Source organism: Mus caroli, chromosome 1, assembly GCF_900094665.2.
Source record: "Mus caroli chromosome 1, CAROLI_EIJ_v1.1, whole genome shotgun sequence".
Classification (NCBI taxonomy): Eukaryota; Metazoa; Chordata; class Mammalia; order Rodentia; family Muridae; genus Mus; species Mus caroli.
In genome coordinates this window covers 163,627,724-163,642,751 of record NC_034570.1, presented here as the reverse complement: position 1 = coordinate 163,642,751, position 15,028 = coordinate 163,627,724, and the positions used below count along the sequence as shown (strand labels likewise).

At 40.1% G+C, this 15,028-nt stretch overlaps 1 protein-coding gene across 1 annotated transcript in view; it reads right to left on the bottom strand.

The window, feature by feature from the left end:
* Nucleotides 1–14,540, bottom strand: part of LOC110304475 (interferon-inducible protein AIM2) — a 282,000-nt gene extending 267,460 nt beyond the window's left edge. The window contains exons 1-2 of the mRNA XM_021175908.2: nt 14,442–14,540; nt 7,245–7,384 (exon numbers count right to left, since the gene is read on the bottom strand). The gene's annotated coding sequence lies outside the window, so the exon portion shown is untranslated. The remainder of the gene's footprint in view (nt 1–7,244; nt 7,385–14,441) is intronic.
* Between the last annotated feature and the right edge of the window lie 488 nt (nt 14,541–15,028).

Genomic DNA, 15,028 nt, shown 5'->3' with positions numbered 1-15,028 from the left:
GTGGTCAGAGCACTCTCTGCAGGCAAGCTCTCCTCTTACAGGGAAGGTGCACAGATATCTGGCGTTCGGACCTCCCACCTGGCAGAAGATGAAGGCCTGATACAGGACCTTTCCCAGAAGCTGTGTTGCCTCGACCTGTCACAGAAGCTGTTACATACTCTCACCTGCACAGACTAGTCATGGATGGATCCAGGAACCAAGATGGCTCTCCCAGGTGCTCTGGGAAAGCCCTCCTGGGCAGGGAGAACACCTCTCCTCTGGCAGGGAAGGTGCCCGGATATCTGGAGCCTGAAACGGGGTCTGTCTCAGAATCTGACCTCTATGGACCTTGAGGGTGTCTGCCGACTCTCCTCCCAGGTGACCAAGTGCTGGCGCTGACAGGAAGGGACTTGTGATCCTGGTCAGGCTGGGTTTCCTGCTTCTCTAATGCTGTCTCAGGTCCCGTGTGATTGGATTGGAACAGAAGTCGTGTTCCACTCATGGGTGGTCCTAAGATCTCGTGGAGAGTCCTCTAGGGGACCTTGGGGGTGTCCTCCAACTCCACGCCCAAGGTGACCCGGTGATGGCACCACGGAAAATACTTTCTGAGGATCAGCTACAACCAAATTAAGCTTTGGTTCCTTGAGCAGATACCCATACTTTGAATTTGGCTACGGAGTGAGTAGTGTCTTATATCTGCCATTTGTGGCCTCAGGGCCTCTTCATAAATGTGTTCCTCTGAGTCCTTCACAGCTGTACATCTTCAAATACCCTCCAGTCTAACCTGTACCTTAATTTTTGGGTCTTTCTACTTTGCAGCCTATACTGAAAAACACCTAGATTACCCTCTACCTATACCATCATTCCCAACACAGACAGTCTCTCTGACCTGAAATCTTTAAAACCCCATGCTTGCTTTGCAGTAGAAAACCTTACCCTTAAAATAGCATAATGAAGGTTAGGCAATTTGGAAATGCAAGAAACATTTGAAAATTTAATCACCTAATTAGAAATATTCTACTTTGTGTATTATTAAGAATTCCCTAAGGAGGCAAAGTCATTGGAGGAAAAAAATATAAACCCCAGTTTAATACTTGAGGCAGGTAGCTATAAATGATAGCTGCCGTGTTATGGTTATTATGGTTGATGACAGAAGGAACCAAGCTGAGAAGAAACGATGATATAGAAGAGTGTCTGGGTGTCATTCATATTGTATATGTGTGTGTGTGTGTGTATACATATATATACATATATATGTATATATGTGTGTGTATGTATATATGTATATATATGTATACTATGTGTGTGTGTGTGTATATATATATATATATATACATATATATATATATAAAACAATAAATCTTGAAGTTTCTCATCACACACGATCATTTTTATGAATACTGTCAAGTTTCCCAGTCATGTATGGGTGTGGACTCTGGGACCACTGCTACTAAGGGAAAGGATGTCATTCCCTGAAACAGTATCAGCTTTGTTTAGATACTCATGCATGACTGATGTTATCTATCCTTGACACTAGCAAATGCTAAAGATTTTTCTTGAGTCCCATGTCCAAGCCCTCCCATCTGTGATTCAGAGGAAGCATCACTAAAGCAGGAAAGTAGGAATTTGAGTGTATGTGTGCACATGTCCATGCATGTGTGCATGCATGCTTCTATGAGTGTTTGCCTGTGTGTATGCATGTGAATCTGCAAATCCTGGTCCTTGCATTTACTGGTCTCAGGCACGTTACTTGCCTCACGACTCTGGTCTATAATGTAAACTATTATAGACTATTTAAATATTTATTTATATTAAAGACTATTTAGCAGTAATATTTTAAAGAGAAATGGGATAATGTCAGAATATCACTTCTCACAGTGACCGGCTTATGCTCTAAGCTTAATAAATGTCTGATAGCAATGTATGCCAAGGATTTAAATGAAGTGCTATTAATTTCTACCTCAATCCTCAATGTTTGCAGACTTTGTTGCTGTTTTTTTCCATAGTCTTATTTTCCAGCTGTAACACACATTCTAATATTGTTTCTTCACAAGATTCCCTCTCTAAACCTTTCCTAACTCCTCTGGCCCACGAACACTTCCACAGCATGCTATCACACACACAACTGCCAGCCACACTCTCAGGCCAGCACAGCACAGGTACCCAGTTTCCAAGGAGAGCCAGAGCTGGCAAGACTGAAACTTTACTAGTGTTCCTGGCATTGCAAATTTGTGATCTGGGGTGTTTCCAGCCTTGGAGAAAAGATCTGCTTCCATGGGTTGGACATAAGGAAGCTACTCAAAGATTCAATAGAGCTTTTTGCAAGAAAATAAAACAACAACAAAAGAGCCAAAAATAAAAAATAAAAATAAAATCTAACTCCACAGGAAACACAAAACCACACCCTAAACCAGTTGGCCTCCATCCTTAAATTTGTAAGCTGGTGATCTCAGGGTGTTCCTAAACACTGGGTAACTGGGGTAACTCTGGATGAGAGAACTTCAAAGCCCTGGGTTTCTCTTTCAGCTTACAAGAAAAGAAGCTTTGAACCACAGTGAACAGAAGGTCAGATTTTCTGCCAACCTTAGGAAAACCACTACATTGAACAGTTGCAGCCCTCCATGTCCTGTCAGTCAGCACCCAGCCCCACTTGGGAGGAGATCCTCCCTCTACGCACTATCTGTGATTTATTTGAAAACGAAGTGAGCAAGATGGAGGTGCTTCATCCTTGCTCTCTATTCACCCAGCTCTCTTCCTCTTCCAGGCTACATCTCAGAGCATCATAGACAGGACAACCTCCCCAACACACAGACCCACAATCGCACAGCCACAACCAACCACTGTAGACTTAGAAGGGGCTGGTAGAGCCAGTGTGAGGGAAAGAGCACCAAGCAATACAAGTGAGAGTGGACTTTGGAATCAGAGAGGCCCTGACTCAAGTTTCATCTCTGCACAGAGTTAGCAGGATAGATAACCATCCAACTCACCTGTCCTACCTCTAAGTCTATCACTGTCAGAAGAAGTTATAGCAGTGCTGACCTCATAGAGATATTTGCAAAATCACATACGTTAACCTGTGTGGAGAGCACTTCAATCTGATTTACACATCAGATCTGACTGGCACAAACTGTGGTTGTGAACTCATGTCAGAAATTTGGAGAATGGATTTTCTAACTCAAGAACTGTAGAGCCTGTAACTACTCAACGCAGGGAAAACTAAAGAGATGCCCACTCCAGAACGAAGAATCTTTTATTCCAGGAGGGAAGATCCTTCATTTTTCTTACTTGTAGATATCCAATTTATGAATATACAAATTTTTAAAGTCTCCATGGTATCACTCAGAGTTGAATCAGAACTTTTATATAACCATCCAGCTGCCTCAAGTGGATCAGCTATTGCTACCTCATGCTTAAGACTTTTCATATCCAGTAACAATAACTCAAATCTCTTAAGCTCATCAGCACAGATATCTTAATGCTTCCAAAACAGCATTTCCTTCCATTCAATCTTAATCTCATCAAAAAAAAAATATTAAGAGACATATACAACTTGCAGATACATGCAGGCCTCTTTGAAATTTTTTAATTTATTTTACATACTGACCAGCATTTCCCCTCCCTCCTCTCCTCCTACTCCCTCTCCCACCTTTGCCCTCTTTCCATCCCCTATTTACACCTCCTCTGCCTCAATGGAGATCAACCAACCATAGCATATCAAGTTACAGTAAGAGCAAGTACCCTCTTCTGTTAAGGATAGACAAGGTCATCCAGTAAGGGGAAAATGCCCAAAAGACAGGCAACAGAGACAGTCCTTGCCTCCACTGTTAGGAGTCCAACAAGAAGACCAACTTTCACAACTGGAACATGTATGCCAAGGGAGTGGGTCAGTACCATACAGGGTCCCTGGTTGGTGGCTCAGTCTTTTGAGTTTCTATGGACTCAGGTTAGTTGATTCTGTGGGTTTTCTTGTGGTGTCCTTAACTCCTTTGACCCCTACAATCCTTCCTCCCCGTCTTCCAGGGAATTTCTCAAGCTCTACCTAATGTTTGGCTGTGGGTCTCTACATACACACTTTTAAATCATCTATCAGGCACAGTACTGGCCCCGAAAAAAAGATGACAGCTTAACATCTATAATTGTGTATGTCCAATTCAGTTCCCACCACCTTACAGGTCTTAAATAAAAAATTATATTAGAATGCAGATAAAAATGTTCCTTAGTCACACTAGCCACAGCTCAAATGTACTTGATGCTTGTATGTTCTCAGATGATACTGCACCTGGACAGTGTGCATAAAAAATCAGCCTAATTTAATAGACAAAAAGAAGGCAGTGTCTGTGTTAGGGAGTATCCTGCTATTATAGCAAAATGCCGGATGTAATCAAACTCCAAAGAAGAAATTGTGTTTGTCCTCACATCTTTGGATGTTTCAGAGTTTCAGATCAGGACAAACTGGCCCCATTGCTCTGAGATGGTGGTGGCACAGTCTGGCATTGTGGGGACATATGAAGAAAGCAGTCATTTACCTCATGTTTGTAGAAAGTGAAAGAAAGGAATGGAAAGAGGAACTATATGCTCAATATCCGCCTTGGGAAAATACCCCATTTATCCTACTCCCACTTGGCCCCATCTCTTAAAGACTCTACAACCTGGAAGAGAGCTACAGACCTCTGGCCCATGGGCCTTTGTAACAGAGTGGAGTTGTTGTGATGGAGAAACACAGAACCTCTAGCTTGGACCTGACAACAGACCTAGAGATACAGAAGTTCTTGATGATACGGACACATTCTCATCATCAGACACTGTGCAAGTGGTTTCAAGACACAGGTACAGAATTCTAGAACCTGATCTTAAGACCTTCAAAGCATAGTCACAATCAGGTCCTCCAGAAGGGGGAGCTAAGGAACAGAGCAAGGCTTTCAGAACACAAATTGCTTAAAGGGGTAATGTTGACAAGTACAGATCAAACAAGAATTAGGCATGAGTTCTACTTACACCAGCAAACTTGGTAGAGACTATTCAAGCATGACTTTTGCCTACTGCCAACCAGCTCTGTTTCTTCTTCATCAGGCTACATAAATTCCTTTGTTGCCAGCTGGGTGGGGAGGCAGACCTAAGTACATCTCCTGTCATCTTTTCATTACAGTTCCAATAACGTTTATTTGAAAAGAGTGTCACAACATCTTCTGTGTGCATCAGGGAGTGAGCCCGTACTCACTACCAGTAATCTAAGCTGAGACTTAGTTGTTGGATCAGCATCTGAGCTCTGATTAAGTAACACAGGCCATGAGCCATGTGTTAGGTTGAACAGCTGTAATATAAAACGCGTATGTTCCTAAGCGAACTTCAGTTACAGTGAGTGATATGGAGGTAACAGATAGGTGAAAAGATTCACCTGCCCTACTTTACTCCAAGTCCAGACCCAGTAGAGTTTGAGAGATGCCAACATACAATGGCATGAGCTGCAGATGTCAGTGGATTTTCTAGTCACTCTTTGGAAGGTTTCAAACAGAAAGATCAGTGAGGTCGTGATGGTCTAACCCAAGGATAAGAGGCATAGTGGACGAGTTGCTAATAATGTCCTCAACTGTAAATCCAACAGTAATAGAAACAGCAATGAAGGTAGCTGAGGCTAGAACACATTGAGATGGTATAGTTAAAAACTGCAGGGCAGCGAGAAGGGAGTGAGCGATGAGAAGTAAGGGATCTGTATGCTAGCAAATCATCTGTATGCTAGCAAATCAGAAGGGAGTCTATTTGAGGGGAGTAAAAAGGGGCAGCAAGGGAGTAATAGAAAATGTTATAATGAAGCCCAGTGCTCTGTATGCTAACTAAAATGATAATTAAAAAGAAAAGGAAATAGCAACTGCAGATGTGGATGAGGCCAAAGAAGACACAGGTAAAGGCAACTAGGCAACGGAATTCAAAGGAGACTCGGAGGGAAAGGATTTCAGTCAGAGACTCAGAGGGAAAGGATTTCAGTCAGAGAATATGTTCAAATATTATTGTTCTGAAAAGACAGATTTCTAGGAATGGTCATAGACCAGGTGGCTAAAATGCTGTGACTGTGAAAGGTAAGGCAGTGACAACATCTATGACTTGAGGTCAGGACGCTCCTGCAATGCACAGCTCAGGACTCGTCCCACGGGTTGCCATAGGTCATCACTACTATTTTTCTCCTAAGCATTACCAGACCTATCATACCAATTTTGACTCTGATTCTAGAAACACCCTTCAAGTTACCTAGCAACTCAACCCTAGGCAGTGTGTGTCACAGTAAGAAAACTACCAAGTAGAGGCTGTCCTTGATCCTCGCACAATGGAGGCCAAAGATACCCACGCAGCACTGCGGGCCATGCTCACAGTAAGCTCTAGTTTAACAAAACCATTAAAAACTCCTTCATCTACCTTCATTCATGACACTCTCTCCTCTGTGACACCAACCTTGTTTCTTCTTAAAACTTAATTTTTAAAATCAACTTGACACCCTAAAGAGATTTTTGATGTTTTGATTCAAAGAATGACATTTTATCCACCTTTCTTTTCCTAATATTGACAATAATCCTAATATTGCTGGGAACAAGCCAAACAAACATATTCTAAGTACTACCATTTTGTTTTCCAAACACAAAATTCAAGGTCCCAGACCCTAGGTGAGCTGAGGATTTCCCTACAGTGGAACAGCTTCTATTGTAAACAGTGTTCTGAGTACAGACATCTCAGGGACAAAGTGAAAGGAGCCAGGTGTCTGAGTCCAGCCGTCTGGAGGACAATTTCTCCATCTTGCTTGCAAGGTCTAATAAGTTTATGTTCCCAGACCTAGGAATGAACACCTATCTGCCTTCTCCAAATGTTTTCTTATCTGTTAATTGGTAAAGAATATAGAGATTGCTGTTATCTAAACCAAGGTGTATAAGTTATAAAAATATATACCCCATGTAGGCTTAAATTTTCATACCCTACCTTAATATGGGTTTTTAAACACTTTAACCCCTCTTCTAGCCCACCACCCACCAGAGATAGTGGAAAAGAAAGGTTAATAGGAAATGGGGTGGGAGGGCTGGAGAGTTGGCTTAGTGGTTGAGAGCACTGACTACTGACTAGAGGTTCTGAGTTCAATTCCCAGCAACCACATGGTAGCTCACAACCATCTGTAATGGGATCCGATGCCCTCTTCTGGTATGTCTGAAGACAGTGACAGTGTACTCATATATAAAATAAATAAATCTTTAAAAAAAAAAAAACATAGGAAATGGGCAGCTGACCTGTTCAGAAGTTGTTCTTTGAAGCAACTTCCATCTGCGATGTTAGTCAATCAGCAGTTCCATTCACAGGAATCCTTAGGGGCTGCTGGATCCACTCATAACCACTTCATGAATATACCAGCAGTTCAGTTCGGTAGTGTCTGGATAGCAAACACAAATCAGCAGCAGTGGCACAAACTAGCAGAGACAGCCAGACCTCAGGCGAATTGGCAGCAGAGTCAACAGGAGGAACCAGGACCAGGAGGGACTCCAGGAGAAGTTCTCAGTTGTGCCTCTCAGTGAAGTGGAGATCAAAAAGGGTTGCAAAGCTAGTTATGCAAGCAGGCCAAGCCATGTCACTTTCTGTTGAGTCCTATTTATATACCCTCTAAACATCACGTGTCCTCTGGAGTATTACCTCGTCATGTGAATCACATTAGCTGACATCACTCTGCCAAGTAGCCTGAGAATGACGAGGAAGCAGCGTGAAGCCGCAGGAACCTCTGGAGAACTTTTTGGTTTATTTCTCTCAGTGGAGTCACAACAAATGGAGCGCAATGCTACAATGTAAGGCCGATGAACACATGCATGTTGTGAGCAAAGAATCCTTCATCAGGAACCCTTTCGCGTGCTTGCTTTAGTAGAACATCCTTTCACTGTGTCTGCTTCAGCAAAATGTTCCTTCATGAGTCTGCTTTAGCAAAAAACATTCTTTCATTTTTGTCTGCTTCAGGAAAACACTCTTTCATGTGTTTGCTCCAGCAAAACACCATCTAACATAACTGACTTTCCAAAGAACCCTTAAGTTTCTACTACATAACCAATTGCCTGATATGACCAAAATAATCACATGCAGCTGACCAGTCACTCCCTTGTCCCCTTATCACTCTAAACTCTGGACCAAATATCTAGAAGAATAAGTGAAGGCCCTTGCTTGAAGCCAGGTGCCATGGATATGGCCCAGTCTCCAGTGCACACTCCCTTGCTAAACCCATAATATCAAAAACCAACTGGCTAACACTGCAGTTCCTCCAAGATCTCCCCCACTCCTGCTTTGTGTCCCCATCATTTAAAAATGCAATACAGCTTCCCCTTGGGAGCCGTTCAGGTTCAGATCCCAAACTGGCCACTCCCCTGAGATCTTGAAAAATAAAGCTTTCATTTTTAAGCTTCTATCTCTGAAGTGAGTTTTCTTGGCTTCCATCCCAAACCCAACAGTATACACAATGCACTTAGTGAATGTCTGAGAGAAGAAATAGGAAAGTGTGGGACAGAAAGAAAGGAGAAAAGAGGAAATATGTGGGATCAAAGCAGGGGGTAAGGGGAGAGCTAGCAGGACAGAAATACATGGACGCTGTATAATAAGTGTCACTGTAAAACGAGGAAGAGGCTGGGATAAATGATTATGAAATCCATGTGAATCTGAGGCCTAGACTCTTAGAAGGCTCCTCTCCAGTGAATCTGGTTGCATGTGTTCTTTTCCACACAAATTAACCTACATCAGACAATTTGACACAAGGAAGATGGCTCAACAAGTAAAGTGCTGGTCATGCAAAAGTGGAAGGAAAAACCTGACTCCGCAGAAATAATAAAGAAAGGCAGTTTTAAAAGTTGAAAACGCAGCCTCGTCTACAGAGTGAGTTCCAGGACAGCCAGGGCTACACAGAGAAACCCTGTCTCAATAAATAAATAAATAAATAAATAAATAAATAAATAAATAAATAAATAAATAAATAGAAAAAAGTTGAAAAAGAAGCTGGGCTTGTGTAGAAGATGCTGAGATCGAAGATAAGATATGTTTGAGGCTCTATGCCTGGCTGGCCCTGTTCCCTGAGTGTTCTACCTGGTCCCCACAAATCTCAATACCATCATATGAAAATCAAGCTAATCATATCTGCTTTGGGAGCCCATAAGAGATAACAAAAGTGAAAATCTTTGCCAATCCACAGGATGCCACACCTGGGTATGCTTACTGTCATTGGATTTAACTTGGCTTTGCCCAGCCTGAAGACTATTCAGCCACCCTCTGCTGTCTCATCTCCATAGAAAGCAAGGACAAAGCCTTGTTTTCTGCACAGAGAAGATGGATGGGTTCGCTCAGGCTCAAGGTCTCCACAGTTCCACCGGCTGTCCCCCTCGTCTGCTGCGTTAGTAAGTGTTCACAGTAATCATCCTTTGAGAGGTCATCTCACAGAGTAAAACAGAAAGACCCAATCCTGGGATCCAGGTCAGTCTGCAGAGAGCCAACTCCTCCATCCACTCACTATGGTAGGACATAGAGCACATGTAGAGGGAAGATGCCCGTTACTTTTAGCTCCCGACATGGCAAGCAAACAGGAATAAAATCACAAAATAACTTTTGCCTCTATTTTTAAGTTAGTGCTCAGCTCTGACCAGAATGCAAGAGAGGCAAGACTCATAACTTATTTCTTTTTTTACATTACCCAGCAGGTTTTGCCTACATTCTCATTTTTGTCCTTCAATCACCTCCCCAAGGGACAATTTCAACTCTAAGAGAAACTCTAAGTGTTTTTTTGTTTGTTTGTTTTTGTTTTTGTTTTTACTCATTCCAAATCGTTTTGCTTTCCCTATATCACCCATACCTCCCCCCCAAAAAAAAAGGATGTGAGAGGATTTCAAAACTCTTCACAAGCTCATTTGGAACCTCATTAATCCCAGGGTTCTGTACAAAATCTGTTCTGGCTACTATTTTCTTCAGGAATTGCTCATCTATAGCCCTCTGGCTGCTTGTTCTCATCTTGTCTCTTCTCATCTGCAGTTTGTTTTTGTTTTCTTTTGCAAAGCTGTCTGCCTTTCTCCAAGCAAATGTTAGGATCTACACAGGGTCAGACAGTTGCATGTTAAAGTAGAATATGAAGAGACAGTGTTGATATTATGGGATGAAAATCAGAATCTGGAAAGCCCTTGAGGAGAAGGTGGAAAGAGATTGACTATTCCAGGATTGGGCAGTTGGGGCGGAGCCACAAAGACAAGAGTACTTCTATTTTACAACTGAAACTGTATGTGAAGTATAGGGGCTAGGAGGATGGCTTTGTCAGTAAACTGCCTGACAGAGAAAGTCTGAAGACATGAGTTTGGATTCCCAACACCCATATTAAAAGCTAGGCATGAAGGACACACTATAATTCCAGAACTGGGAAGACATAGATGGATAGATTCCTACAGTTCTCTAGCCTAGAAACCCAACCAAATTGTTGATTCAGAAGAGAAGACCCTGCTTCAAAAAATAAAATGTAGTGCAAATCAAGGAAGATATCCAACTCTAACCTATGGCACACACAGAGACAGACAAACAGAATGACACACACACACACCCCACAAATGATCAACATGCATCCACACATACCACAAACAGTATACACATGTCACACACACACACACACACACCCCAGAAATCAATTAATCAATTAATTAATAAACAAATAGAAAACAGGCTTGAATTCCAGAGCAACCTGCTTACAACAACTAGACATGGTTCTCAAACATTTTATGTGTGCAGCTGAGAGAACTGAATTTTATATTGCATTTAATTTTAATTAAAAACATAAACTAAATTTGGTTTCTAGAAAATCAGTGTGATTAAAATTACTTGAATATATAAACCTACATTTTTCAACCATAAATTTTGTGAATTTTAAATATATAAATATAAATTTAAATATAGATGCAAATTTATCGTCAGAATTTATGTTCTCTGAGAACAAAATATGTGCCAGAGTTTTGAGGACTAAGTACATATTTTGGATACTTTGACTTTAATCAAACATATTTGGTTGCTGTTATTGGGTTTTGCTTGTGTTTTTAATGTAGCTACTAGAAAATTTAATTGTGTGTATTTATTTACATTATTTTTCTACTGGGCGATATTTTCCTGGTACAGAAACTACATTCATTAGAATCACGTTTTCACTTTCTTGCTCTATGATGGGATCAAAGATCTTTTCTAGCACTTTGATGAAGAACCACCTGATAGTCCCTACTGCATAGACTCCATGTGAGATGTGACTGAGTTATATAAGCATGCAATTCATGAGATATCCCTGACACCTGGTGTGCTCAACATATGTTACTATTATAGTTTGAAGTTTATATTTATCATACTATGGGGAAAGCAAGAAACTGGAAGAGACTGAAATGTCAGAGAACATTTTTCTCCTTCTTAAAAAAGTCTAATAATAAACATCCATTCCATCAGACCCTGGACAACAGATGCCTAAGGCCTTGTTCTCATGTTGAGCAGCATATTAGGTCACTACTTGATGCTGATTGAATATCTATTTACAAATCTCCAAAAGCCACAACTTACAGATAGGTGTCTAGTTTTAACTTTGAAAAATACCTTAGTAAAATGTGGTATATCAGGCTCTGACCTCATCTTGTACTTATCTGATGAGATTAATTCCCCATCAGTTAAATACACACAGTAGGAGATGGTACTGTGAGGATTTAATATGTAGCATGGCAGAGAGATCTCTACAAACTCAGCACCATGCCATTACCAACATGCCTTCTCCTGAGAATGATTGGCACAGGATGGGCCACCCCCACCACAGATTATGCAGTTGCTTCATGGGAGTATCCCAAAAATCCTGGGCTTTGCTCTACACTCCCTATACACTTGTCTGTGACTAAACAGCTATCCCTATGGTGTAAAAACTTACAAAACTCCTTTTGAAAATAAAAATGCAAAAGATATGCACTTGAGGGATAAACTAGTAAATCAACAGCTGTTGTTCACAAATCAGTTCGTTTTGTCCAGTAAGGCATCTTGCAAGTCTTAGAGGAAATGAGTCATGAATCAGGCAAGATCTCTTCACTATTCCCACAACAAGTACAAGTATGTATAGTTGTGTAGTGTACAGGCTGGGGCTGTGTAGTGTAACTCAAGTTGGTAGTCAGATTATGTCTATTTGAGGAGGTAACATTTAAACAATTACAGAGATAAATAGAAAGAGTAATTCTTATATCTTGGAGCTAGATTTAAGGGAAGGTATACAGCCTTATCTATGTACTAAATCACAATGAATTATTCACTTTATGAATTAGTGACTGGCTATATGCTAGTTTACCTTAGTGAAGCAGTAAATGTGATGTTATACAGTTTCACCAAAAAGTACATCAGAAAGCATTATTCTGGGATAATGATAAATGGCGTTTCCCCACAAGATGTATAAATGGGACTTTTTAAAACATGACTAACATAATATGCATCATTCTGTATAAAGAATCATCTTAAGTGTATTTTTAAAAAGAAGAAAACAAACATGGAAATATCATATGAAGCGATATAAGATGGTTACACAAGATTCAAACATTTCAACTGACAGGACGCACATGAATTAGACTCATGGGTTTAAAAAGAATGCTAAACTGGAATAAAACCCACTGTGGTGCCTGTGGTGTTTACCAAAGACACAGGGTGGGGAGGAGGGGGAATTGAAGTGCTGAGTAGCTGCAAAGCAAAAAATATGTGAACATATGTATCAGGCACTAAACACAAACACTCTAGTTAGAGCAGCTCTATCAATATTAGTCAGAGAAGACTGTAAGACAAATAGTGCCATTAAGGACAGAGTTGCTATACAATGATTAAATGTTAAAGTCATCAAGGCACTATAACCAGCAATCCTTAACAGTAAGCACCTCATTGAATAAAGTCAAAAGGTGGAAACAAAATTTGACAGTTCTCCACTAACGAATGGCAAATGTACCATGATGGTCAGAAATTACAAAACAGTTTCTTCCATAACTAAAGCTTTAAATAGCCAAGAATAAAATAAAACAAAAAATAAAAAAGTAGAAAACTTGAACAACATAATTAACAACTATGTTCTGATACTTAGAAATACTTACCTCACTTCTGGTAAGGGCACAAAGGTTATCAGTGAGTTCCAAAGAGTAGTTACTGTATTAGTTTCTTTTTTCCTCAATTTTTAATATTTAAATGTATTTTATACATCAAACATATTAATAATATTGAACATTTTGAGAATCAAATAGTCTGTAAAAGTGTGTTCAACTTTTATATTCATAGCCTTTCATACCCTAAAAATATTATTAATGAATATTTAATACAGGAGAACACAGTAAACAGCTATAAGCACTTAAAGAGGAAACACAAAAATCTCTTAAAGAATTACAGGAAAACACAATCAAACAGGTAAAGGAAATGAACAAAATCATCCAAGATCTAAAAATGGAAATAGAGACAATAAAGAAATCACAAAGGGAGACAACCCTGGAGTTAGAAAACCTACAAAAGAGATCAGGAGTCATAGATGCAAGCATCACCAACAGAATACAAGAGATAGAAGACAGAATCTCAGATGCAGAAGATACCATAGAAAATATTGACAAAGCAGTCAAAGAAAATGCAAAAAGCTCTTAACCCAAAACATCCAGGAAATCCAGGACACAATGAGAAGATCAAACCTAAGGATAATAGGTATAGAAGAGAGTGAAGATTCCCAACTTAAAGGGCCAGTAAAGATTTTCAACAAAAATATAGAAGAAAACTTCCCTGACCTAAACAAAAAGATGCTCATGAACATACAAGAAGTCTACAGAACTCCAAACTGGACCGGAAAAGAAATTCCTCCTGTCATAATAATCAAAACACCAAATGCACCAAACAAAGAGAAATAATAAAAGTGGTAAGGGAAAAAGGTCAAGTAACATAAAGGCAGACCTATCAGAATTACACCAGACTTCTCCACAGAGACTATGAAAGCCAGAAGATCCTGCGTAGATTTCATACAGACCCTAAGAGAAAACAAATGGCAGCCCTGGCTACTATACCCAGCAAAAATCTCAATTACCATAGATGAAGAAACCAAAATATTCCATGACATAACCAAATTTACACAATATTTTCTCATAAATCCAGCCCTACAAAGTATAATGATGGAAAACACCAACACAAGGAGGGAAACTACACCCTAGAAAAAAGCAAGAAAGTGATCTTTCAACAAACCTAAAAGAAGATAGCCACACAGATATAATTCCACCTCTAACAACAAAAATAACAGGAAGTAGCAATCACTTTTCCTTAATATCTCTTTTCAGTTCCCCCCAAAAGACAGAATTGGATACGTAAACAGGACCCAGCATTTTGCTGTATTAGTTTCTTTTCTGTTTTGATAAAATGTCATTAACATTAGCAACATAGGGGAGAAGTAGGTTTTATTTTTTACTTACAGGTCCATGAGGGTGGATTTCATCACGACAAGGAAAATACGTAGCAGCTAGTTAAGGAAGCATGGCGGCAGACAGGACCGGAAGCAGGCAGGACAGGAAGCAGACAGGTTTGGATTCTTGCTCAGACAAAGAAACAGTTACAAGTGTGACCGCCTATCACCTCTCATAGCCCGCCCTCAGTGACCCACTTCCTCCAATAAGGTTTCTCCAGTAAGTTCCTCCTTGTGAAAGTCCCAAAACCTTCCAGAGCCATCAGCCAGCATATATGCAAACCTCAACAGATATCACAGGAATGATCCTTCCCCCAAATTCCAGGGATTTAACTATGGAAATGGGAAAGCAGGATCCAATTGGAACTAGACTGAAATAAACTTGCTAATACCTAATAAAGTAAAGGAAATAGAGATTAAAAGCACATATAGTTTTTAAAAGATGCCATGTCACTTGAACATCTGGGGTTATGGAGTAACATTATCTGCTTGGCATTTCTTTTTTCTTTTTTTCTTTTTTTTCCTATTTGATTCCGTGTCTGATTTTTTTTTATTATTATTATTGTTCTTTTGTGTTACTACCATGCTGGGTTTTTT